The 27,823-nt window shown below is 39.9% G+C and overlaps 1 protein-coding gene and 1 long non-coding RNA gene across 3 annotated transcripts in view; both read right to left on the bottom strand.

Moving 5' to 3' along the window:
- The window catches only part of LOC130687377 (14-3-3 protein zeta), an 84,561-nt gene that overhangs the window by 3,921 nt on the left and 52,817 nt on the right, over positions 1–27,823 (bottom strand). The gene's annotated exons all lie outside the window — the stretch shown is intronic.
- On the bottom strand, positions 11,696–12,047 carry LOC132087952 (uncharacterized). Its single transcript, XR_009420942.1, has 2 exons — positions 11,904–12,047; positions 11,696–11,840 (listed from the first exon to the last, which is right to left on the bottom strand). It is a non-coding gene; the product is annotated as an uncharacterized LOC132087952 (long non-coding RNA).

The raw sequence follows: 27,823 nt of genomic DNA, 5'->3' as shown, positions 1-27,823 counted from the left end.
TTTTCACATTTTAGTCCTCTGTTTCTCGCTTAAATGTAACCATATTCAAGTTTCTGGAACTTACGTGAGTGAGTGGGTGCCGAAGTGTAGCGGAAAATGCCTCGCTGGCTGAGCTGCACCAACTGAGTTGTACGAGCGATAAAAGGGAACTCGTTGCTTCGTTACTCTTAGCTTGCTAGCTATCGATTAACTTCAGTCGATCTTTCTTTTAAGCAGCTACGTGCCGTGCGATAGACAGACTGATCGATAGTTGCTGGCAAGGTGAATTTACCAAGGCAAACTTGCAACGCCATCTAGAATTAAGTGCTAAAGTTGGCAGAATCGAGTTTTTTCGTCAGGCTACTAGTACTGTGGCGAAATTCTGAATTCCCGCTGATTCATTGTAGTATTAGCAAAAATAGAATATCTATTCAAGAATTACTCCGATAGATTACGTTTGTTTAATTTGATTACGTTCTTTCTCCTGGAAATGTGTAGCATTTAAAAATGGTTTCTAAGCGGAATTTCTGAACAGAGTAACCTACGTCAGTGATCGAATCGATTTTTTCTTTAGTTGTCTCAGTTTCACATGAAAATTTTATCATTTTTAAACATGATTTTAGAAATTTTAAGCCAAAAACATGAGGGCCTTTTTAATTAAATTCTACTTTTTTTTAAACGCCTTGAACGCATGGCAGGCTCGCGTCAGGACGTCACATTTGGACGCAGTATTGTGAAATACAAAGTATTGTATTCTGCGGCTCTACGGGCCCGGTAAATTATGTACGCGTAACGTCTGCTGGTATATCGTGGAAAACGATCATGGAATGACTTCTCACCCATAAGGCGAGGAACTTAACAGTGTGGAATAGATGAGTTTTTCTGGTATATCGTGGAAAACGATATTAGCAGACTATAATTTTAAAAAAATGTTATTGTTTTCGGTTGTTATCTGTTTTTCAACTGCCCTTTCTGTAAAAGGTAAAATTGTAGCTCCTTATGCGATTAATGATTTATTATGATTTCTCAATTATACTTATTAATGTTTAATAGTGTCTCGTTTAGACTTTATTAGTGTAGTTAATATTAGTGTTCAAAAAGAAAATTACAGAGAGGATAGGATTGACTATTTGTTGCCCAAACTGGTTAAGGCAAGTATAAAGAAAAATTAAGACTGCAAAAGTATCTTACATTGTTAAAAATTACTTTTAAGTGGCCTGACTGCAAAAAATGTACACAGAAGAGTGATGTATTTGAATGGTGACTCTCGGCCATCAACTTCCGTCACCCAGTATTGAAGCTTATAACGAAATTCTGAAGGATGAGTTCCAAGAAGACTGACAATGTTGGCACTGATGCTTATCCTGATGTCAAAATATTGACAGCTATTGAATGAGCTATTCTCCTTATATTTACGGCGCAGGTAATGTCTTCATACTTCAGTTATTTCTTTATCTGTGTTATGGTATATTGAGAGTTACATCTATACATTATTAAGTTACTTGAATCAAATTTAGTTGACATATAGAATTTAAAGATAAGTACTATAAGAAAGACATGTATGGTACTCTACAAGATACATATATCTATACTATTTTGATTAACTATATGTAGTCTGTTATACATATGCTATCCATATAATCAATGCATGTTTAATATGTAATTCATACATACTGTTAATATTATGTATGTACAGACTCTACCACATGCATTACTATACATGTTATTATTACTAATATATGTATATGTACATACTACGGTTTGTGTCCTTCCCTCATTGAACGTGACTCCTGTAGAGGACATAACTTTCAAAAATAATTCAATACCCACTTAACAGGCAAATAAATTTACCTATACAAAAAAAAGTATTATTTTCTTTTGTTAATAGTATTATATATTTTATTTATCTCTAAATCATACTGCGTTATTTAAGAGATAATTCACAGATACAGGTTTCCTCTTGTATAATGGCAATCCGTTCTACTCCCTCCCCATCCAAAAAAAAAAAAATGTTTTTTTTTACTGCAGTCGTCATCTGCCGGTCAGTTTTTTTAGTTAATTCTCTAAATGTAACTTTACATTTTCTAGCCATGTAAATATATAATTTCTTAAATCAATAACTCTCTTTAATGAAAATATAACGAAACATTATTTTGCTCTATTTCATTTTTTAAGACGATGCAAATATACTTTTAAATTTGCGAAAATATCAATTAAATGAATGATTAATTAAATTTTAATGTAATGAGAATGATTGCGTATTTGCGTGCTTAAACTATAAATTATATGGTTGGATAATATGAGACTTGCCGTGAGCGCGCACAAAATTTGAGCGAATTTGCGCTCCGCTTAAATTTTTAAGCGGCCGAGCCGCTTAACGGTATTTGAGCGTGATTGGCGCTACGCTCCAAAAAAAAATGTGCGATGAGTGCCCGCTCAAACACCACGAAAAGCAGCGCCACCGAACGGTCGAAGTGGTAACTATCTTCTAATTGTCAGCATTTTTGCAGTCGACGGTTTCAAAAACTACAAGTCATGCACAAGTATCGTTCCCTAGGCAACCATCGTATATATATATAGCAGACAGCAGACGGCAGAAGGCAAAATGTGCGATGGGGCAAATTTTGAGCGCCGCACCTCTTAACTATGGCAAGTTTTTAGTGCCATTATTGTCCCCCGCACCTGATATGACAAGTTTTTAGTGCCATTATGATCACCCGCACCTTATAAGCCAGCACCTCAACCTGGGATGCTATCGGGCACCCGCACCTCAACCTCGGGTGTTATCCAGCACCCGCCCCTCAACCTGGTATGCTATGCCTCACCCCGCTATACCAACAGGCTATTAGAAAAGCTATCTTGCTCGGCTATTTCAAAAGCTATTCGTAAAAACTATGCTGCCGCCTGGCGGGGAATGGGAAAAGCCGTGTATTGGAGCTATGAGATCGGAATTTTGAAAGCATGTACAAGTCACAAACGCCACCTGGTATCTGACTACCAAAATAACTATTTCTGCCAGAGTACGCTCTGAAAGATATGCGGAACGTTTTCATACGTCACGCTTCATTGCACATCATCTGCGAGGTTCAATAGTCTTTTCGATTCGAAATCACAGTAAGTAGCTTCTAAAACATTTATCGTTTTTAATAAAGGTGTCATTGGCGTGGTGTCATTGGAAGTCTTATTTAAGGATTGCCTTACATATGGATGCTTTGTTGAAATTTCGCTGCTACAACTTTACACCGCAACATGGTATGTATACAGCCTATAATTTCATCTGAATTTTGTTTTTATATGCACATTTTGCAGTTATACGTTGTAATTAGTGTGAAAGCAGTCGGACGTTCTGCCTCAATTACTGCTCGGAAACCAAATCTTGCTGTCGAATTGATTTACTGGAAGAGTAGCCTACTTAGGTAAGTGACATTCATGAAGTATCAAATCACAATGTGGATATAAATTTTGTGTTTACGTTCAGACCAGAGCGCTCGGTTGAAAAGATTGCTGAATTGCTGACGATCAGAAGAAAAACTGTGTTTCGAGTCTTAAAGAGGGCACATCCTACAGCTAGACCAGAGGTATCTGATGCAGAACTAGAAATATATCTCACAGATGTCTTAAGATGTAATCCAAATTGGTAACGTTAACTATTGTATTTACATTACAGTATCAAACAGACTCAACAAAACATCTGCATTGTTCGAACACTGGTTTGCAGATGTTCAGGTGCTGCACCATTTCAACAAACGTTGTTCTGTACCAAAAATAACTGCGTGCAAGTTATGGGAGATCAGGCAAACGTAAAATGCACCCATGATTCAATGGATAAAGCATCGGGTGTAGAAAGTTAAAGCTCCACTGCCATTGTGACACATTGAGGGCCACCATAAAATGAATCGGTAATTTATTCATTTATGATCGTGTTTTCATTACTGCCTACATTTCCTTCGAAAATAACAATTTTAGGAACTGTAATTGCTTTATTCAAGAAAGCCGTCAGCGAGTGGAGGTATTCGGCCAGATTAAATTAAAACTATTTCTGGAATGGCTTGTGCAGATTTCATGAAAAATCAGTAATTTTTAAAATACAATTTAGGTCCGATCGTGGCCGTGAAAACGTCCTAGTTGCCGTTTGTATGACAAATGTAAGAAGTGGATGGAGAAGAAGCAACAAGAAAAAACTAACCAACCAAAATGTTCGTCTGACGTTAAAACAGTCTTTCTGACTGCCACACCAGTGTCTTTATTGATAAAGCATTTGTAAGGAACGGCCAACCGTACTCCTTACCTTCCCCTCTCGTTCCCACGCTTGCAACCCTTTTCCCCCCTCTTCCGCCAACAGGTCATCTGCCGATGGCTCTGGCCTTCAAACTTGCCAATTCTTCACATAGGTGTTACATTTACACGCAGAATATTTATTCCCGTTGGGACACCTAATCCTAAACGACCTTGCTTCTCTGTATAAATGTTGCCCTTTTTCCAGATTGTCAGGCAGTGTGTTTTAAGCTTTGAGTCAGTCTACTTCTAGCCACCAGCGAGTCTACCTTTAACTTTCAGTCAGTGTGTTTCTAGCTTCAGTCTAATTCCAAGCTTCAGTTGCCATCTCGGTCAGACTGTCTCCGTAAGTCTCCTTTCGTCAATTATCAATTTGGTCTTTGTAAAATACTCGAACACAGTGCAACAATACAGTTCATCATCGTTATCCAATAATTATAAGTAAGGAACGGATTCATTCGAACCTTACATTTGGTGACAGTGAAGGGATAGATTTCTTCATTCGAACCTTACATTTGGTGACAGTGAAGGAATAGATCATTCGATCCTTACACATTACAAAGAAACAAAATGATTGAATTCTGAATAAAAAACCATGAAATACGACACCACAAACAGGTGAACAAGCCAAAAAATTACACTCGACTAAACCCAAAGGAGATACCTAAAATTGCATCAATCCATCCAGCTTCCGTATCCTTATACGTTTCAACGACTGGTATATTTAGTTAGGCACATCCAACACAGGTGTTTGCTGTAGGCCGGAACCGGTGACAATCGTCGTTCATCTTGAAATTCAGCTTGTATCGGAAACTGTCCCAAGAAATGGGAACAATCTTTGATCCGGTGTAAAAAAGATAAACGTCGTCCAAGGTGATTTTTCCATAGTTCGGAGAACTAACTTTTCCATCTGCTACGTTGTTTAGGAATTTAATAAAGAAATTGTACGAAATTGCTTGGCACATCTTCGTTTCTTGGCTACAAAAGAGCAGAGGGTCTGGATTGGTGTCTAATGACTCCACTATTAGAGCAACGGTAACTGGGATGTTCATAAAGATTGATTGTACTTGTTTGTCGCAAAGTAGCTATATAGAAATACAACAAATTATTGCTGAGTGTAAAATATAGTTGTTTTATTGGTTTGTTACCTCATTTAGCTGTAAGGCCGTTAAGCCTCTGATAAACGGATGGTAGCGATTGATGCTCCCGTTAAAATCCTTCCAAGCCGCTATCACAAATTTTGGGCACAGACCGACTTGAACTACAGCTAGACCTAAGCATGGAAGAAAAGTAAATTAATAAAAATTGTGTACTTAATCGGAGGAGCAATTAAACTTTACCAAGGAAAATCCCCAACATGTAATAGATTTCATCTATGTCGGCTAAATCTAAACCAACATCTGTTTCCTTATTAGAAAATACAGAATTACCGTAGTCTACTATCATAGACAAGAATTCCCTACGAAGTCCGCCTCCGTCTACTCCGGCCTCACCAATGGAGGAAACAACCAAAGGCCTTTTGATCCTGGAACTAAAAAGAGGCACAGTTAGCAGAGTTAATGGAGATAAGGTAAGTTATGCATGCTTTAAAACTTGCAACTTACAGAAAGAAGGGATCTTTTAAAATCTTGATGGCGTCTTCTATGTAGCTCATCCTGTATATATCGATGGCGTTCCCGCATAGTTCCCTAGAAGCATAGGCCGCATCGTCTGAATATGCCATAAACCGACTTTGGTGCAGATGAATTTTTTCCATTCCTGTAAATAGATAAAACCTGAAAGACAAGAAATGATCCTGATTACTACCGAATGTTCATACATACCAGCGAAATCGAGTACAGCTGCTTCTTCGTCAAACAGCAAGACGGTGGCTTCATCGTCGGACATTTGACGAATTTCTTTGTCGCAAACATTGGTGTGCGCTTCCAGTACTTCGATAGGCATAACTTCACCGCAATACACGCATGTTTCCGTGCAGTCATCTTCTTCCGATTCGCTTTGGGAATAGGAATCGTCTGCAATAACTATGTCTTTCTGGAGTGGACATAGATAAAAGTTTTTCGCAAAAACCGCCTTCAACTCTTTTCCATCCACAACTGGACCTTGGCCGATAAGGTACAACGTTTTTCCATTCTTTTGTGATTTTAACATTTTAAATCCGCCAACAAGCTTGGGGAAAATGCTAAAAATAAGAAGATTATTATTGCAATTCGCTCGTCTGTACACTGTTTTAATACATTACGTTTCAATTTTAGTTTTAACGGTTTGTTTGTCGTCTGTGTCCAAAAACTTCACCGTTCTTCCCCATAGTCCAGAATTTTCTAATGCTGCTAAATTAGTCGGTTTAGGAACAGGCATTACAGGGCATTTTTTGTCCAAACATCGAAAATTTTTTTCAAATTCGTGTTTGTCTAAAAATGTAAATGTAAATTTAAGAATCACCAAAACACACAACATTTTGAAAATCAAACCATTTCTTTTTTTATCAAACAGCTTGCGTCGTTCGTGGCGTCTTTCGTCTTCAAGTTTTGATTCCCTACGAGGATTCTTTTGAAGCCTTTTAAGCTTGTTTCTTTTTGTTGAGCTACAACACGATGATAAAGGACCTGGATCTAGTTGGATGATTTTGTTACAGCTTTTAAATGTTTACCTTTTTACTAAAAGCGTTGGAAAAAATGAACAAGTTGGAAGAATAAAATAATACCAAAACTGCCCAATTCATAATTAATTGTAGAACTTTTACCATAATCCTGGTCCTCTTTTTCTTTCTCTTCGTCTATATCGTTCGACTCCTCCAATTGTTTAAAAAACTTCTTGAACATTTCCCCCAATTTTTTTCGATCCATGTTGCCGTTTTAATCCGTGTGTGCACTATATGTCGTCTCGTTCACAGTTAAAAATCCACTTTAAAAACCAAAGTTGTTGTAACAATAATAAGATCGACTTAATAACTGAAAAGTAAAAAGTCAACTGGAAAATTTGCTCACGTTTCGCGCAAGTGTTTTGAGTTTTGAAGATTCGCCTCTGCTACCCTATCCCTTTTTCCCACGAAAGCAGTTAGCCAATCAACTCGCCAAGCAACCAACGCGAATTTTTATTTTCAATACCATTGGTTTTTTTTCACTACATCTGCCTTCCTTAAATATGTCCTCGACTCCCTCACGTCTTTCCTAAACCTAATAACTGGTATCCCAAAAAGATTCAGATTTTACGCTTATCACGCAACCTCTCACACCCCTTAACAATATTCTTACACGTGCGTTAAATATTCGGCCGTCGGGGTTAAAAAAACAATCGTTTAGGCGTGGGAATATTTTTTCTAGACACGAAAACGGGTAAATAACAAGATTTGTTAAACTAAATGATGCCGTTGAGCAGGTAAGTCTATGCTAATTAATTGCATTTCATTCCAGTTAAAATTAATACAGTTGACTAAGGGGGGAACAGAAGTTGATTCGGGATGTAGACAAAATTGAATTAGTCTTGGTAGTCTCCATTCGTTCCATGTAAATGTCCAGAACATTCAAATAACACTACCGTTACGTATTGTACAGCTTTAACTTTAACCTATCACCCAACAATTAAAATTTGCCACGAAAAATAATATCGACGAATCTGCCTGATCCATATAAAACGTAAGTATAAAGCCACAGGTTCACATTCACACATAATATCATAAAATATCATAGGTTTTCGTTGTCAAAACCCAGCATTTCGCTCATCACAATGGGTCAACACACGAACGCAAGGTAGACACATAGTCAATTAACACCAAACTTCAATTGACATCCTAGATTTAAAATACTACTAACTGAAATTTAGTACTGTAAATTTGTGCATAAGTTTATATTCCATTCATAATGAGGATCAGATGAGTTCCCATAAAAAAAAAACACAAAAGGCTTTATCACTGAAAATGATCTTCTCTGTATTGAAGTGAAACAGGCAAACTCACAAATTTAGATATCTTACGACACATGCCTTAGGTTGGATAAACTTGTTTCGAAGATTCCAAATATCAACTGATTTCGGATTAATAACGGCTTCCAAGCAGGAAACTTGGTCTTTCGAAATATTGATTGGGAACTTGTCAACCACACATCTATGAAATGCATCAGCGTAATCGGACCATTCAGAAAGCGCCTTCAGTTTTTCCCCCTGAACCAGCATTACATGGCACATTTAAAGTACTACTAAAAACGCCTTCCAGAAAATTATTGCAGTATAATTACCTGAATGAGTTTCCGTAGGTTCATTATCAAGAACTCCAGCTTCGTGTTCCTCCTTCAACATCTCTAATCCTTTAATATATAGCTCCATAGGAGCCTGGTGCTTTTCGGTTCGAATAGGATGACAGTTCCATGCTTCCCGAAAAGTTTTTAACGAGCGTTGAATCAAATCATAGCCTACTATGTGGAAGCAAAAAAGGTCGACATCCGAGTCTTCGTTAAGAATATCATCTGTTTCCATCTGCCTAGAATAATGTAAGACAAGGAAATAGTAGAAGCACTAAATTTGCAACTCGATGGAGGTTACTCAAATATATTCATAAAAGTATTGTTGCATCTTTCAATTGCATCTCTCCAGAGTCGTTCAACACGCTGATTGTGAACAGATGATCCCGTGTGAAAACTCTTTCGATTAACCCCTCTTGCATTTATCATAAAATCAGCAACTAGAACGTTTTCACCGCCATGATCGGACCTAGATTGTATAAAGAAATTATTGGTATTTCATCAGAGAATTTTCCAATAATTCCAAAAATATGTTTACCTTATGCTTGCGGGACAGCGCCACTCGTTGACTGCTTTCTCAAATAAGCCGATTACAGTTTCAGAAAATTTTTTATTTTCCAAGGAAATATAGGCGATCAAGCGCGAATAACCATCGATGGCTCCGTGTATAATGAACCCATAGCTAAAATTAAAGGAAACTGTAAACGATTATCCAAATAAGAGAATAAATAAGTAAATTACCGATCCATTTTGTGTGGACGTCAATATGCCACAATGCCAGTGGAGCTCTTATTTTGTAAACCCGACGCTTTATCCGTTGAATCATAGGTGCATTTTCCATTTACCTAACTCTCTCATAACTTGCGCGCAGTTGTTTTGGCTTGAGAACAATATTTTTTGAATGGTGCAGCCTTTGAACATCTGAAACCTGTGTTCGAACAATGCATTACAAAGTGACACGCAATTTGGCACAAATTTTTAGGGTGCTGTTGACTCTGTTTGGGAAGTTTTGTTGACTCTGTTTGACACTTTAAATCAAATACAGGAAGTAGGTAGCCGGTGAAATAGGACTAAAACGAAATAGGACTGGAGAAATAGGACTGCAAATTTCCAGTCCTATTTCTACCGGAGAAATAGGACTGGGAGAAATAGGACTGACTTTTCAAAACTTTTAGGACAGTCCTATTTCTCCATGCCAGCAGTCCTATTTCTCCTCGGCATCAGTCCTATTTCTCCTTAGAAATAGTCCTATTTATTTTATTTTATTTTGTTCCAATAGGAACGATATGCCTCCAATCCGGTAGGCAACATATTGCGTAAGAGCGTCGGCTTATATCCATTTCTCTTTGTAAAAAGCCGATGGTGTTAACTCATAACTTAAATGGTTCACCAAACATTTATCTTTTATCCTATTTTAATTTAAATTGCAGGGGACCATTAATTATGTTATATCTAATATAGTTCATTTAATAAAATACTACAACGGCCACACCAGAAATATTTATTAAATTTTTCTTACTTTTTAGTGCATAAATAACTTTTCCAGTTGCACTCATGTTGTACTTGCTCATACAACTATTAGCAACGAATAAAAAGCAAGTCTTACCATATCGGTAGCGCTCTAACCTGTGACACGGGTAGTCCTATGTTCGATTCTCCGTGATTACATTTCTTCTGAGGTTTTTAATAACATTTGCGGTTAAGTTTACTATGAATAGTAGAAGAATGTTAATGAATCTTCGCCTGTATGAAAGCTAGTTCCTCACCAGGAGCAAGAAGAACTGTTGAGATACAAGAGAATGGATGAGAGAGGAGATGGTAGATAACGGTAGATGGGCGAAAAATAAATTATTTGTAATTTAACATTTTAACAATTCCTCAACTTCTTTACCAAGAAGAGGATTCTACCACCGAAGTGGATGGCCGAGCATGACATAGCATTACTCATCAAGTGACGTATGCCAAAGGATTAAGTTAATATTTATATTGACTTTGAAATAAAATTGATGAAGAAGATTTATGGGTGCTAAAGCCGAGGAAGTTGAAGATAGTTGCCGGCGGCGAATAGAAAGAAGAGATTTGCATGACCAGGAGAAGAGCAGCCGACTATAGCGCTGTCTTCGAGAAGATAAAGGTATAGATACTATCTCATTTACAAATAGTTTGTTATGTAAAAATAATAAATTTTATATTGTAATAGGATATAATCCCCCTTCCTAGAGTCCAGCGGATCGTGACCGATTTCGAACGTGCTATATTTACGGCTGTCCGCAGGCACTTTGTGGATTGCCAGTACTTTGGCTGCAATTTCCACTGGTGCCAAGCCGTTCTGAAAAAGGTCCGGGATCTTCACCTTGCCACCCTCTACAACAACAAGGGACCGAATCCAGTGCGAGACTTTGTGTTTCGCCTGCTATGCCTTGCATATCTTCCAGGTAAATAGCACACAAATGTTATATTTAATTGTCATAAATAACATTTGTGAACTTTAATTTTTTGTAGCTGGTAAAATTCCTGGTGTGTTTGACGCGTTGAAGAGCTCAGCACCTAGCGAACTTTCAGCACTCATGGATTATATGGAGCGGAATTGGATTCGGGGCAAGTTCTGGACTCCTGAGAACTGGTCATGCTTCAACATCTTAACGCGTACCAATAACGACTGCGAAGGAATGCACCACCAATGGAACAAGGTAATTTAAATTTGAACAATAATATGTAATGAATAATTAATAACAAAAATGTTTGTAGTTGGCAGGCGGATCTAATTTAAAATTCTACAAGATGACAATGATATTGCGGAAACTGGCCGAAGAAGTTTCCCTTACTAGCACGCTACTCTGCCATGACAAAATAAGGGCTCACCGGAAGAAAGAGACCCAACTTAAGAATTCCGTACTGTTCCAGCTTTGGGCGCGCTATCAAAATAATGAGGTATGTTTTCTAAATTTACAAAAAAAAAAAGTTTCCCTATAACTTATCATTGTTTTTGCAGCTATCTACAATGGATCTACTAGAAGAAATAGTTTTAGAGCTTAGATCATCTTTTCCCGCTATTGTTTCCTCACATGCCCTTAATGTTGCTATAAATAATATTAAGGATGAACTAGATATGTCTATAATTGAATAACATTTGTTTGTTTGTAACATGTATTTTATTTGACGAATGTTTACAAATTAACATACTTTATAAATAAACTTACATAATCTCAATTGACTTTTTTATTTTAATGTAATATGTAATGTAATACATTATGCTTGAATTATTACGATAATACTTGTTGTGCAAGCGACAACTAATGTGCCGATTGATGGTTTTGGTTCGTGGCCACAATTCCCGAGAAGATGATTGTTCTAAAAAAAATAAAATTGCAATAATTATACCAATGTACTCCATATAACTATAAATGAATTTACCTTGCATGTTTAAATCCTTCCAACCATTTACCAAACGAGTGATAAGAGAAAGCAAAAGCTTTCAATTGTCCGGAAGAACGGTTTAAGAATTCGTTGATCAGAGCTCCCTATGAAAAAAGAAAAATAAAATTAATGAAAAAGGCAAAAAAAGAACTTAAGAAATAAAAAAACGTTAAACCGGCCTGAGTAAACTGTAAAAAATTGCCACGCAAAACCTACAAAGGAGAAAAAGAAGAAAAAAAAATTAGTAAAACATAAGCAGTTGAAACACAATAAAAAAAGTAAAAGCATTAAGTGACGTGAAGTATAGTTAGGTAGCATACCCATAATTTGCAGATGTAATTAAATAACTATCGTAAATATTTCTAATCCTAGTCGGCCTACGTCCCGACTAAGATATCTATTTAACTGAAGGTCCACTGACCTGGGTCAGACAATTGGTTTCACGACGACACTGTGAAACCAATCCCGATACCTGTGCCCATTGAGGTGACAAGTCTCAATGCCCTTACACTTAAATTAACAATGCCAGCACTCGAACCGTTGCCTATCCGTTCCGAGCCTGATACAATGTGTCCGGGTACGGCCCAGCACTAGTGAAGTAGAAAATGTACTTACGGTTTGCGACTCCTTAGAAACAATCCGCAGCTGGGCAGGAACTGGGCAGGCCGCTGGACACGAACAACAGATGTTTAGCACATTCACAGCACATTCACGGCACATTCACGGCACATTCGAAGCACCGTCGACAACCTACACCATGAAGATCTAAATACTGACTGGCTGAAATGCTGAAACCGCATGTGAAAATTGGGAAGTCAGAACTACCATTATTTGCCATTTCAGAAGTATTACCCTAAACACCAGTAATTGTTTTCTCCCAAAAATTCTTTCATAGAATAATTATTAAAAACCTCAGAAGAAATGTAACCACGGAGAATCGAACATAGGACTACCCGTGTCACAGGTTAGAGCGCTACCGATATGGTAAGACTTGCTTGTTATTCGTTGCTGATAGTTGTATTAGCAAGTACAACATGAGTGCAACTGGAAAAGTTATTTATGCACTAAAAAGTAAGAAAAATTTAATAAATATTTCTGGTGTGGCCGTTGTAGTATTTTATTAAATGAACTATATTAGATATAACATATTTAATGGTCCCCTGCAATTTAAATTAAAATAGGATAAAAGATAAATATTTGGTGAACCATTTAAGTTATGAATTAACACCATCGACTTTTTACAAAGGGAAATGGATATAAGCCGACGCTCTTACGCAATATGTTGCCTACCGGATTGGAGGCATATCGTTCCTATTGGAACAAAATAAAATAAATAGGACTATTTCTAAGGAGAAATAGGACTGATGCCGAGGAGAAATAGGACTGCTGGCATGGAGAAATAGGACTGTCCTAAAAGTTTTAAAAAGTCAGTCCTATTTCTCCCAGTCCTATTTCTCCGGTAGAAATAGGACTGGAAAGTTTCAGTCCTATTTCTCCAGTCCTATTTCGTTTCAGTCCTATTTCACCGCCAATCCAGGAAGTAACATTACCAAACGTTGGGTCGCATCGTAACATATTTGTGAGGTGTGCGTCTAGTTGTTCATTAGTTATCTTTGTGTAATTCGGTCTAGCTGTAAGATGCGTCTCCTTTAAAACTCGGAACAAAGTTCTTCTGCTGATCTTCAGCAATTCAGCAATCTTTGCAACAGGGACTCTCTGGTCTGAACGTAAACACAAAAATCATATCCACGTTGTGATATGTTACTTCATGAATGTTACTTACCTAAGTACAATTTCAGTAAATCAATGTCAACAGCAAGCTTTGGTCTCCGAGCAGTAGTTAAAGTAGAACGTTCCACTGCTTTCACACTAATTAGGACATAGAATTGCAACATGTGTACGTTTAGGTAGAATTCTGAATGAAATTAAAGGCTGTTCATACCATGTTGCAGTGTGAACTTCTAGTAGAGAAATTTCCACGGTACATCCACAAGTAAGGCAAACCTTAAATACAACGTCCAGTGACATCACGCCAATCCCACCTTCATTTAAAACGTTAAATGTTTTAGGAGCTACGTACTGGGAATTCGAATCGAAAAGACTATTGTACCTAGCAGAGGATGTGCAATAAAACGTATTGTATGAAAACGTTCCGCTTTCAAAGCGTACTCTGGTGATGACAATTATTTTGGTAGCCAGAGGCCAGGTGGCGCTAGTGCCCTATGCGAGCTATCAAGATTCCTATCTGATAGCTCCATAACGTCGCTTCTTCCATTCCCCGCCAGGCAGCAGCATAGATTTTACGAATAACTTTTGAAATAGCCTTTCGCGATACCTTTTCTAATAGCCCGTTGGTATAGCGGAGGGAGGCATAGCAACCCAGGTTGAGGTGCGGGTGCTGGATAACACCCGAGGTTGAGGTGAGGGTGCTGGATAGCATGCTAGGTTGAGGTGCTGGCTTATCAGGTGCGGGTGACAATAATGGCACTAAAAACTTGCCTTACACCTGATAAGCCATCACCTCAACCTAGGATGCTATCCAGCATACGCACGTATGCTGGATAGCCGAAAGCCGTAAGCTTTAAAAATAGCCGAGCGAGACAGCTTTTCTAATAGCTCGTTGGTGTAGCGGGGTGATGCATAGCATGCCAGGTTGAGGGGCGGGTGCTGGATAGCATCCGAGGTTAAGGTGCGGGTTATTTTATAGTTATCAATGCATTCCAATACAAAAGTGGAAAACAATTTTTTAAAAGATAAAGAAAAAGAAAAAAAACGGTTCTAATTACCCAACAGGAAAAATTGGGAAAACAGAGGTCACATATAGCAACTCATAAAGGGATAGAGGCCCTTGAATACAAGCAACCCATAAACAGCCATGATGGCAACAACGTCTGCAACACCCGAAATTTCACTGCTTTTATTAGTTATCAATTAAACAGATTTTTCCAGTTCCTAATGTTGCAAAATATGACTTCTGATCTCCCAATTTTTCCTGTTGGGTAATTAGAAACGTTATTTTTAAATAAAACTTTACAGAAGTCGATAGGCCTTGTTAAGAGCTATTCATTTCTCTGTAAGACACTTAACCTACTCCACGTTCAGACGTTTTCCTGGGAAAATCGAAAAAAATTTGTTTGAAGCGACGGGCAGATGGCGCAAGTCGCTTCTGAGTTTGTGGAGAAAATATTATGCAAAGCGAGTACGGCTAGTACTGTAACTGAAAGTTAAAAGTTGAAATATCGATGTTAGTATACTTCGAGATACATGATTTTCTCTTTTATCTGCTTGGTGATAGATAGGGGTTGTGCATAGTTAGTAAAATATTGTAAAAAAATTGCGGGAACATGCTGAGCTCTATTGGTTACAATGAGTAGCATTCGCGAGGAAGAAGGGGTTTGACTACTTACTTGCAGGTCTTAGGAACCAGGCGTATGAACCTGAAACGACAATAATTCCGTCGCCGTTACACCCACGACTCAGGCACCGTGATGTCAATTGAATCAAACCACAGTTTAAACATCAAGTTCCCGTCACCGTGTGTGAACGCTCACGAGTTGCTCATTATCACCCAGGGGCCCCGAAGGGAAAAGTATAAACAACACTCTTATGACACTACTCTATCTTAGTTTTCAATATCCCTAATGAACACAGTTGGAGTACACGACTACTTAATAGTTCGCACAATATCAGATATTATCCACTAGTAAAAACACTTTCATACATCACCTTCTTCCGATAGAGGGTCACTACTGGTTCAATTATAGAGATGCTCCTTATTATAGGTTAGCCATGAAACAATGTTGTCTACCACTCCGCAACGTTCGCGAAGCGTCTAATTGAAGTTGAAAGGGGTCATGGGAACGCTTTCCTTCACCACCTCTTCCTTTTTATAGAAATATCATAGGTTCTATTCCATAAAATTATAATCTTTTAAAAAATTGTTTTCCATTTTTTTATTGGAATGCATTGGAAACGTTTAATTTGTGGAATTTTTGTGTCTCTCCAAAAAATTTAATGAAATTAGCATAGCGGCAAAGGTTTTTGAATTAAAATCCAGGGTGCAATTCTTAATTTTCTACTTTTTAATTTGAAATTAAACTTCAAGAAAAAAAAAGTTTAATGGAAACGGCGACAATATAATTCTTTATGATTTTGCAATATCGGGATTGATACTATTCGAGCTGCGTTTGGTTTCTACCTGGATGTTCGGTAGAATCTGTGACGAAGATTTCATGTAGCGTGAGTTTAATTACGATTCATGCATTTCTTTTACTAGATTATTGTATGGTATGCGACTGAAATCGTTTTAACCTGGATTCGAATCCCAAAATCGCCAATAAAAGTGGAAATAATTTTTATTACGTTAGTTGCCAATATTCTTATTACTTGTCACGAAATCTTTTTATGACGATGATTATGAGAAATCAGCAGCTAGTAAATACATTCTGCGGTAGAAGAAGAACTGCAAGGCAAGCACGAGTAAGCATAATCCAGTGTTTGGGAAACACATTTGAAATTCGAGTTCATTACGTAACGTAATAAGTACTCATAAGATTTGTGCATGAAAGCGTTTTGTATTTTTCCGGACTTTTACACAAAAACCATGCGTTTTTGTTGAAAAAAAGCAAAGTGGGAGGGCCAGCTTCTTTTTTCCGCATTGGGTTTCCTGCTAGAGAAAACAGTTGTCCCGATGGAACTGAGGTAGATAGAATTCAACGGTATTTCATTAGAATCGACATCATTAGATACAACCCTTCATCGTTCTTTTGTGAGAAAATGTATGTATTTTACATGTATACACAGAGCTTAACCATTCCTTTTGCAATTCTGCAGGAAGTACTTTCATTAATGTCGTGCCAAGCAGTCCTTCAAACGATTCTTTTTGAACCCCGAGGGTTTCCAAGGCGTTTAATGAGACTGAACGGTTAATTGCAGTTTTCTAAATGCGATACGTCCGCCATTGTTTTGACTGGAGCTAAGTTGTCAAACTTGCATAAATGGGTTTGAATGAGTGCTTTTTGCTTAGCGTAGAATCTTTTTAGCTCCGATATGGCAATGTTGTAATTTGCTGCAGGGAGTTCCAGATTTTCAATGCACAAGTACGCTTCGCCTTTCAGGTATTCTTCTAAATAGTTAAATTTTTGGAAATCGTAGATAGAGAGTTTTGATTTAGAGACATTGTAGATGAGTGGATGCTGGAGACATTAAAGCTCTGCCAGAATAATGTCCACCCAAGAATATCTCCTTTGAAATGCTTTTTTTGTCTTTGGGGAAGACATGTCGGTTATTGTACGAAAGCTGCTGCTGCTGTTGCTACTTGCACTGGAGCCTGGTTTGCGCCTTATTTGTTGAACCTGTAGGGCGCTGGCTTGTTGTTCTTGGAGGATTTGAGTTGCAAACGGTTGCTGCTGTTGAGTGAGCAGGTCTTGTAGCAACATGTTTCTATCCTCGTCTCTTTGGCGCTGTTCTTTTTGCTGCAATTCTTGAAATTCCATGTCCAGTTGTCGTTTATACTCGTCTCGTTTGTTTTTTAACGAAGACGAATATAGTGCTCATTTCTTCTTCTGCTTCTGCTACTCTGGAGTAATCTTGTTCAATTCGCTGCTCGTTAGCGTTTGTACTTTGCAAGGCCCATTGTAGAGGAGACCGGGGCTAGGCCGGACGGGGACTAAACCAACCATAAGATTTTTTTTTGTTCAATTCTGATTGTAAAATTCTGAAATTTTTACACAACATTATCAGTGCAATGCTGCAGCTTTCGACAAAATTCCAAACTGTTGTCTAAGTAACTTAACGAAATGGGATGAAAGAGCGGTTTCGGTATGTTTTTTTTTCGCCTTGTGTTCGCAGTGTTTTTTGTCTTGCCGACGTACAAATTAACACACAATTTTGAAAAAATTCTCTGAAGTTGGTTTTTATTTGTGGTTATGATGGTGTATTCAGAAACATTTTCTCTTGGATAGTTTTTGAGTTGTATTTGTTTTACCGCAACAAGGCACTTGGGATTACATCGGACAACAAAAAGGGGGTGATACCGGACATGCTATTTGTCGGTTAGTTAGATGCTTGTTTAGCACATAAGCTTTACAAGATACACTCGAGTCCAATAAAATGTCAAACATATCTATGTTTACATCGGTATGTAGGTTATAGAAGAAGAAATATTGGTTGCTGTTCTCATTCTGATTTCGCAACTCGCAATGATTGTGCAGTCTACTTAAAGGTAGTTTAACCATTTTATCTTACTGATTGTTTTACTGCTTGCCTATTTTTTCCGAGAATAGTTCGCATCTCATGTAAGGAAAAGCTCGCAGCCAGGCCCGTCGGAGGAAACACTGTAATTTGCCGTTGAGGAGGTTATGGAGAAGCGGATGTCCTCAGAGCTGCAGCGCAGTATTTTGGGCTTGCTAGATCTACTTTAGCTGACTACTTCCGTCCGCAACAAAGTCTGCGTAAATGGCGACATCGTTCCCAACCAGTTAAAGCGATGTCAAGAAATAAGGCAAATCTTTACTCCTGGTTTAGAGAGCGAACTTGCCGATTATTTGAAAAAATGTTCGCTGTTGAACCACGGCCTGACTTCACCTGAAACCCGTAAACTGGCATATTCATTTGCTATCGGCAACAAAGTCCCTTTTAACTGGAAAATCACTGAAGCCGCTTCTCGTTACTGGTTTTCGGGATTTCTTAAAAGAAATCCGACTTTAGCCATCCGTGCTCCGGAACAAACAAGCCAGGGCTGCGCAAGCGGCTTCAATAAATCGGTCGTAGCCAAATTTTTTGACAATTTGATGACCGTAATTCTTCTCTACATTTTTCCCGCCTTCCGAATCTGGAACACTAATGATACCGGCATCCGAACAGTTTTGCCTCTCCCGAAAGTTGTCGCCACGGAAGGACTTAATCAAGGGTAACTAACTGTCTCGCACGAACGCGGCGTAAATGTCGCAATGCTCGCCTTCATATCTGCTGCTGGTACGCACATCCCACCAATCTACATTTTCCCGCGGGAAAAAAATTTAACATCTATAACGCGAGCTGGGCCTACTGGGTGTGTGTGATTCGCCCATCCGTCAGGATGGGTCAACGGCGACACATTCCTAGATAGCCTGAAACATTTCGCCGCTTGCACGGGCTGCTCCAAGGAAGTGCCCCATTTGTTGCTACTGGGTAACGATTCCAGCCCTCTAGATGTAAATGTTATCAACTTCACTAGAGATAATGGGATTGTGATGTTGAATTTCCCCTGGACGTAAGCGTTTTCGGGCCATTCAAAAGCGCACTCAGGACGTCGTTTATGATTGACAGGATCTCAATCCAGGTTGCCGGATTTCATTTCATCAAATTGCGGAGCTCAGCCGGAAGTCATATGAACGGTCCTTCAACACATCGAATATCATCAGCGGTTTTTCTAAGTCTAGTATATTCTCTTTTGATCATGATACATTTTCGGACGCCGATTTCTTACCATCATTTGCAACCGATCGTCTCGAAGGTATGTGTCTTCTTCACACTTTATTGATTTTGGAGCAATTTTATTACCCTGGTTTCTTATTGGTTCTAGTTTCTGAGGCCACTAGTCCTGCAACACCCACCGCGATTCTAGCGACCGTTCATCAACCGTCATCAACTGTCGTCGCACCTAACGCAATTAGGCCCTTCTCTCAAATCAACCGAGATAGGAAACCAACAGGCCGTAAGAGGAATGCCGGTAGAACGCGCATCCTCACTAGCAATCCAGAGAAGAATTCTTTGGAACAGGATCATCTGTCAAAACGTAGAAAAGTTTCCGCTCCAGCTATTTGCAGAAACAACAACAAAGAAAACGAAATTTTTTTTAACCGGGAGCAGAGGCTACTGAAGACTTAAGTTCAGCCCTCAGTTCTTCGGGTCTGTCCCCAATTCCGTCACCTAAAAGAAGTCACTCCGCTAGAACAGTGAAAAATCGAAGCGCTACATGGTCAACTCCAAAATAATGTCCAAAGGATGTCTTCTTCCTTATTCCCCCCCTCTCGTCTCCTGCGGCATTGCCCACTGCTTTAGCGGGTACTAACATCGGGTTCGGGTCGTGGATTGGAGCAGCCAAAGGATGAATATTGGCCGACCACGTCCACATGATTTCCCTGGCCCTGGCTTAAAGGGTGCGTATTTCCTGAGAAGCCAGTTGTTATGCCCTACGCCTGGGGTAGGCAACAGCTGTTTGAATGAATCACGAAGGTTGATGTTTGGAGAGCTTGGCCGACCTCGTACAGGCGATCTCCCTACTTCAACCTGGGGCTTCTCACTATGGCAGACGACTTGGGAAATTGACCGACCATGTCCGCGCGATATCCTTTCTTTCTTACAGTTGCTGCGGGGTTGATCAACCCACTTGTAGCTGGTGTAACTCCTCCTTCTAGATCCGGCTTCCTCGTCCTCCTTCTCTGTGATCTAGGTATCTGGGCGATACCTGGCATCACCGTGGTATTTTGGTGCAGGGGCTTCCTTTATAGCCACAAAGGGCATATGTCGAACTGTGATGGGAAGCAGTGAATTGAATGGCGAACTAGCTTCTTTGGTCTTAACTGTGGCTTCTACAATGCGGTTGAATTGGGTAATTTGCGCCTTCCTTCCGGGTATGTTTCAGAATTGTCTCGGGTGGTGTGGGCCAGTCCACGGTTTCTCTAAATCTTCATCCCTCCGCTTAGCCCTTTTGATCTTCTGAGCGTCGCGAATTATTAAGCTTGTGTGGAGACCTTAATGGTGCTCCGCTAAACATAAAACAATAGATTGTTACTCTTAGGTTAGGGGGCAGCTGTAGGGTGAGGCATCGTCCCTCGGTTACGTCTGAAATCACTTAATGAGGAATCCTACTACTAAATCGGAACTCTTGCTAAAATTAATTTTTCATTTTCTTTTTCTCTTCTGCAGAAGGATGGCTCACTGGGTAAATAAACCGGTTTTTTTAATAATTGCTTTTCTTTTTTCTCTCTCGACCTCTCGTTGCATTGTCGAAGGGTTTATTGGGTTGCTTATTTATTTGGCTGGCTATTTTTTCTGTCCATTCGGCACCACATTTATTTATATATCATTTAACCATTAATCGTTTTTCTTTTACACTACTCTTTTTAATTTTTTTTGCCTTCCCTTGGCTTGGTCTTCTTTTACCAAATAAAATCCTATCACTGTTTTTTTAAAAATGCCCAATCAACGCATAGCTAAATTATTTAGTAGTTTAGATGAATCATGTTGTAATATGGAAAAATGCGAAAAACTGTAGCAGACATTACCATGGAAACGAGACGTGAATGAGCTTGTGACCTTACATTGCGAAGGGGTGGGAAAAATAATCGTTAAGCAAAGCCAAAAATGGTTACAAATCCATTCTAAATACAACAGAGCAGTAGTATAGTATAAATACAAGGCAACAATTTGTACCTTGGTCTCAACCATTGCACTGCGATTTGGCATGGAATTGGGACAGTTTCTGCCAATAGTCTAGTCGCTTGTTATAATGCAACCACTTTTCGCGGGCATGATCAACCACGTCTTCCGCTGTAGTGGCATGTCGGCAGTCAAAATCATGCCACCCCATATATATTCGATGAGGTTCATATCCGCACCCTTAGAAGGCCAGTGCAGCAGTCCAATTTTGGGATGTTCCCCAAACTATTGGGTGATGATGCGAGATGTGTGGATGTGGGATTTTTGCTGCAAAAAATGAACTTGAACAATATCCACATCTGGGGCTTCGTACATATCTTCAGCTGCTTTGACCTTTTCCGGTTTGAGAAACTCTTCCTCCACCTCACGTGTCAAGTGATGTACTTTATTACAGGTTTTCTGTTTAAGCCAGGAGGTATCAACTAATTCTTTTCCGAACAGTTAACTTTTTACCATTTATTTTTCTTTGTGTTGAAAACGCAAGTAGGAAGAAGTTCGCAGAAAACTTGTAGAATTTTTACTATCCCAAATGGAATCGCTAACCTATTGTAAAATTGAACGATGGCGGTAAACAAACCCAAATAATTGTTTTTCAAATTCCTCACATACCCATGGGTGAAGATCGGTCACCCACGTGCAGAATGATGCCTATGAACATGCCTCCCGGGACGGGTATGTCCGGCCATCCCTATATGTGTAGTAATCTAGACTAGCGTGGTTACCTCGTATTGTGAACAGATAGCCAAGATGAAAGGGAGGCGAACTAAGTCTGACCTTGCTGCGTTTATTTGCGATTTTCAACTGGCGTTCCTCGACCACTAGCAGGCCCTGTTGCCATGTCTCTGCTATTGGTCTTGGGTTACTACATTTCTCCCCACTTTGATTTAGTAGGACTCAATATATTATTGTTATTTATTTATTTATTTATTTTTTTTTTTTGACATTTCTGCATTACATGGTTTCGAGACTATGTTTGTTTTTCAATACAGCTGCACCCGGTTAAATTTGACAGCGGTCACATTTCACAAATACTAGGGAGATACAGACGATTGGGAGGTTTCTTGGGCTCCTATTACTTCTTCTTCCCCTGAATTCCTTTCCCTACGTAATGGAGTGTATCTGGGATCTCCTGTCGGTCATCGTCTTCGTCCGACGGTAAGGGAGGAATGTTGTCCGCATTCGTCCATCCATGGAAATTTTCTTCATTTTCCTTCAGCGTCTCTACCGGCTCGCTTGGTGGCTTATTGGTTTCGTCCAGTGGCGACAAGCAGCGTGAACTTGAACTGCCCGATTCCTCTCTTTCCTTGTCTCCAGCTTCGGCTTGGCTGTTATTTTTACTAGTGGTGGCTGGAACTTCCTCATCGGTGAACGTTGCAGGGTCGTCGCAGTCAAATTGACGAAAGAACGAACTGTTTCGGGTTACTTGTTTGCCTCGACCGTTACCATGCTGCCCTTTTTGTTTGAGACCGTCAGCTTGTTAGGGAAGTATGGTGGTTCCATTTTGTTTCTGAGTCTGCTATTGTTTCGCAATAAGACGACGTCACCCACATTTATGGTCGAAGGTGTGCGAGTGCGTTTGCTATTTGCGTAGTGCAGAATGATGCCATCCCTATATATGTAGTAATCTAGACTAGCGTGGTTACCTCGTATTGTGAACAGATAGCCAAGATGAAAGGGAGGCGAACTAAGTCTGACCTTGCTGCGTTTATTTGCGATTTTCAACTGGCGTCCCTCGACCACTAGCAGGCCCTGTTGCCATGTCTCTGCTATTGGTCTTGGGTTACTACATATATGCACGGCGGACTTATGCAGCAGCAGCAACAAAGACGGGCGATGGGAATGCAAATGGTGGACCGATGGACGGCCAGATGGACGGCTCGATTGGATCGATCTGCGGCTTTTCAATGTCCACGCCTGTGGCTTCGTGCAAATCGTCAGCTGCCTTGACCTTTTCCACTTTGAAAAACGTTTCCTCCATCTCTTGTGCTAAAGACTCGCTTCAAAGTAGTAGTCCCCTAAGCCCAGCCAGTGTGTGAAGCGAAGGGGACCGAAGTGATTGCGGCGGCAGGATCTCTCCAGCCAAGTAACGTGAGCTATAGGCATCAAGTTATATTGGAAATTCGGCAATTATATTGTCACGAAGAAAAAAAAGCACATGTTATCATCCTTTCTGAGAAGACGCTACAGCCGAAGTTGTAATTGCGCAGGGTACAGCTTCCGCGATAGATGCTGTAACACATGCAAATAAGTTAGCAAAGATTGATAGTCCAAAAATCCATGGAACCTTAGTGAAGGGGCGAATACTTCGTGACGATGGTATAAGAAGCCCATCTAACTTTAGTCCTTTTTTAGTTCTCCCTGAATTCTTGTACTCTCTTCACATTTCTACATTCAAGTTAAGTAAAAGCTACCATTACCCTTCATTTCTATACTGTATTGTATTCCATAGTTTAAAACATATTATTAAAAGTCAAGTCATGTGTGACAAATGGTGGAGGATCAACTCGTTACTGTTGTTAACAACTTAGTGCTGCCTAAAAGATGGTCGATGCAAAAAAAATAATAATTCACGCTTACCTAGTTGTCCTCGGGATCCAAGTAGACGATTGCACCCGCCTCGTGACTTGTCGTCCACACTGTCTGGTAACGAGACCACAGCGACTAGCGAGGCAAAAGATTAAGAAATCTCTACGTCTAGAGACGATTTGGCGACATCAAGCGTAGAGACAATTTGCCAGAAGGAGCTTGAAAATTTTCCAAGTCAGTCAGAATCCAGTTGTGACTCCGAACAAGATTTGACAGAGCCTACGCACCCGGTGTTCCACTGATAGGACAGCACATTTGTTGACCTCTAAGATAATTGCTTAATAATTTAATATACAGTCATGGCGGCTGTAAGCAAATTCATAAGTCCACCTATTTTTCGAGGTAGCCCAACCGAAGCCGCTCTTCAATGGTAGAGCGCCATGAGACGATTTCTACCCACAATGATTGGGGCGATGCTGACAAACGAAATAATTTCGGTATATATTTGGATGATGCCGCAAGAATTGGTTCCTGCGTGCAAGACTCCGAAACGACTGGCAAGACGTGGCAGCACAAGCCGCTGCCGGAGAAAACAAGCTAGGCCTGCTGTGAGTTTTCCCACTGTTGGAGACTGCCGATTCAGGAGTAATCGACTATGAATGGCCTAGTACTGGGTTAGTAGAGCCGCACGAGATGGGCAAGTTGTCTTGGTTGGCGGGAACCGTTATGAGGTTCCAGGCAACTTTTATGCGGTTTAGACTTATAATCCACAGACACACGAGATTATCAGTCCATCTATAGACAAAAAAGTAATTAGAGAAAGAAATACTTATATGCTTATTTAGCTTGGAGTACGGGGGCTGAAGATGAATGCCGTATCCTTAGAGAGATGGGAGATTTTGTCAGAGTATTTCTTTTTCAACTCATCCTTTCTTCGTCATTGGTGAGGTGTTTTTGTCTTTGTTTCTACCCTGATATCAGCTGTTTAGGCGTTAGGGGCTCATTGTCTTCATCTGATGTGGAAGTCAGCGGTCTCGTTTTGATAGTATCCTTTTTCTCTGGTAATACTGTGTGGAATATAATATACTCGAGGCACTTACTTCCATATGTCTTGCACAACAGTTTGTTCACCGTCTGTACCATCCTCTCCCAAAATCCTCACCACCAACGAGCTAAGCTAGGCGAAAACCTCCAATTTACTTTGAGGTCCACTAGCGTATTATAAACTTTTTCATTTTTGTATGCAACTCTTAAATATTTCGCTGCTTGCGTGAAGATACGTGCATTGTCTGAATAGATTGCCTTTGGAACATCTCACATTGCGAAGAACCATCGAAGTATATTTATGAATGACGTGGTGTCTTGTCCCGTGGTTACCTCTAAGTGCATCGCTCTTGTCACTGCAGACATGAATAGGCAAATGTAACCCTTTGCTTGTGGGTTTTTTCTTGCTCCTATCAGAAGAAAAGGCCCTGCGAAATCAACCCCCGTCACATTGAACGGGTTTGATATCTGAAACCGGTCTATTGGTATTGGTGCCGGTATTTCATTAAACGCTCTTGTGTCTAATTTTTGGAATTTGACGCATCTTTTTAGCTCTTTCTTCGCTATCTGTCTTAGCGTAGGGACCCAGAACGTCCTCCTTATCTCGGCCATCGTCGTATTTACTTCCGTATGTTTTAACCTCTCGTGAGTTTGTTCTATTAGTTTCTCTGTCAAATACTGATCTTCCGGGAGTAGTATCACTGCTTCTCTGTTATTGTAAGTTAACCAATTCTGATGCCTGCCAGTACATCTTAGCAACCTGTTTTTATTCTCCCAATTTATCCCCAGTTTCTTTAGCTTTTCATGTTTCCATGTTATGTTTTCTTTTATTGCTTGTATGACTTCTAGGAACACTTCTTCCTGCAATTCCACCCACCGTCCAGCTCGGCCTTTCCTACCTCGTCTACTGTAAGAATTCTGAAGTTTTTTTTACATACGCCTACTGTGACTTTAACCAACGGTGCCTCCGGGCTTTTTTCGCCTTTGAACCGTTGCACCGCTCTTTTGACCGTTGCCCATATTCTTATGATGGTGCGCAGTTTTCCATAATGTTCATACCATTTTTTCTCATTCATTACGCTGCATTGAGTTACCTCGCTGCTTTTGGCTTCTTTACCTATTTCTATCGTCCACTTTTTATCTGCTTGTGCTGGGTTTTCTGGCCAACTGCTTCTGTCGCTCAACAGTCCGGCTCTAGACACCAGTCTTTTTTTTCTTCAGTAGGCTTACTGCGGCCCTCCTTAAGGCTATATCTGCTGGATTCTGGGTTTCTGGTCAATGTCTTATTGCGTCTTCCGAAAATTTTCCTCTGTTTTCTATTACCCTATTGTGGACAAACTGTTTCCATCGTCCAGATTCTCCCTTTATCCACCAGTAGGCTATGGCCGAGTCTGTCCATAGATTTTTAGCTAGAGGTGTGCTCAGTGCTGTCTCAATATAACTGCCTAGCCTTACTGCTAGCAGACTACCCAGCAATTCCAATCGTGGTACTGGCACAGATTTTTTTGGATCTGGTGCTATCCTGGTCTTGCTACATAATAACATGGTCTGATCTACGTGCTATATATAAGCCGCTGTGCTGTATGCGTCATCGCTAGCGTCACAGAACAGATGCAATTGTTGGCAGCTTCCCCCTATCCCTCTGTCTACTCCAGTGTCAGTTAGGTCTGATAATCCTTTAACAAATGTTTCCCAGTGTGGTATTATTTTTGCCGGGATCGATTCGTCCCATCCCGTCTTTTCCATCCATACCCTTTGCATGATTATCTTCGCCACTAAACGTTACTGGTGATATTAGTCCCAACGGGTCAAATACCTTTAGTGCTAGGCTAAAAAGTTTCCTTTTTGTCGGTGTTTTTTTTTCATGTGTTCTATTTCTATTATCTTCTGAGGACTGAATCGGAAAGTATCCGTTTCTGGATCCCAAGTTACTCCGAGCGCTTTCACCATTTCTTCTTTATTTTCTCCCATGGTTACTGATTCATCTTGGAACTGTTTTGGCTGCAATTTCTCTCGCAACTCTTTGTTATTCGTCGTCCATTTTCTTAGTTGCATCCTCGCTCGGTTAAATAGCTGTTGTCACTGCTCTATGAGTTTTAATGCTTCAGGCACCGTTTTGGCTCCTTCCAACCAGTCATCTACATAGAACTGTTTCCTCATGTGTTCTGCAAGCTCTGGAAAGTGTTCCTCGCCGCCCTCAATATATTTGAGGATTACTGCCCTAAGTATGAATGCGCTGCTGGATAGCCCAAATGAGACACGTTTCCATCTTTACTCCACCAGTTCTGATGGCTCCTAGTAGGGATGTTTTTCTATTTTTCTTATAGGATCCATATGAATCTAACTACTTGCGCTTGTTCTTCTTGTATTCCTATCTGCAGAAAGGCCTTTGCGATATATGCCATCTAGGCTACTTTGTGTTGTCTGAATCGTAGCAATACCGCTAATAATTCTGGGTTTAAATTCGGCCCTATTTCTAGTAGGTGGTTCAAACTGGGCCAGTTCTGCTGGTGGGCTATTCCATCAAACACTGGTCTAATTTTTGTGGTAGATGCTTCTTTTCTCATTACAGATGTATGAGGAAGGAATGCACATACCCCTTTGTAGTTCTTGTCCATCTCTTCAGTGTACCCTTTTCCAGGTATTGTTGGAACACTTTGTATAGACATAATATAGGTAAAATCATTTACTACATTGGTGCTTCATCACTTTAATTGCAATACGAGTGAGACCCAAGGAATTGTCTCAAACCCGCCAAAGAAGAACCTACAGTGGCCTTAAAAATCGCTGAATTGGGGCCGGTTCACCATGGAGGAAGTATAGGAGTCACCTCCAAACCCGCCAAGGAAGAATCTGTAATGGCCTTAAAAATCGCCGAGACGGGGCACGATCACCATGGTGTAAACATGAGTCGCGACTCATCA

This window comes from Daphnia carinata, chromosome 4 (genome assembly GCF_022539665.2).
Source record: "Daphnia carinata strain CSIRO-1 chromosome 4, CSIRO_AGI_Dcar_HiC_V3, whole genome shotgun sequence".
NCBI lineage: Eukaryota > Metazoa > Arthropoda > Branchiopoda > Diplostraca > Daphniidae > Daphnia > Daphnia carinata.
This window is presented reverse-complemented; position numbering and strand designations above follow the sequence as displayed.